General features: G+C 37.5%; 1 long non-coding RNA gene across 1 annotated transcript in view; it reads left to right on the forward strand.

The window, feature by feature from the left end:
• Positions 1-162, forward strand: part of LOC119590930 — a 733-nt gene extending 571 nt beyond the window's left edge. Inside the window, exon 2 of the long non-coding RNA XR_005230297.1 lies at positions 77-162. This is a non-coding gene — a long non-coding RNA (uncharacterized LOC119590930). The remainder of the gene's footprint in view (positions 1-76) is intronic.
• The last annotated feature ends 150 nt before the right edge of the window (positions 163-312 follow it).

Here is a 312-nt window from a genome sequence, read left to right on the forward strand (position 1 = left end):
ACCAAGGGCATCGGGTTAACAGTAATGTATTTATTTTTACTGTACATATCGTATCTTCTTCTTATGCAACTACCAGACGGAAGGGCTAGGTATGAATGCACATGTCCCACCTCGTCTCATTCCGGAGGTGGAGAGGTACATGCGGAAGATGCAACTGCAGAATCAAAAAGAATACCACTTTTGGAATACTCAGCCAGTTCAAAGATCAGAAGGTACCTAATTTGTTAAGGGGAATCAACCAAAGATTCTTTTTTTGTATAAATACATTTTATCCTTTTATAAGTTTTGATTGTCTAGCTTAGTAATATAGCT

Source organism: Penaeus monodon, chromosome 28 (assembly GCF_015228065.2).
Source record: "Penaeus monodon isolate SGIC_2016 chromosome 28, NSTDA_Pmon_1, whole genome shotgun sequence".
NCBI lineage: Eukaryota > Metazoa > Arthropoda > Malacostraca > Decapoda > Penaeidae > Penaeus > Penaeus monodon.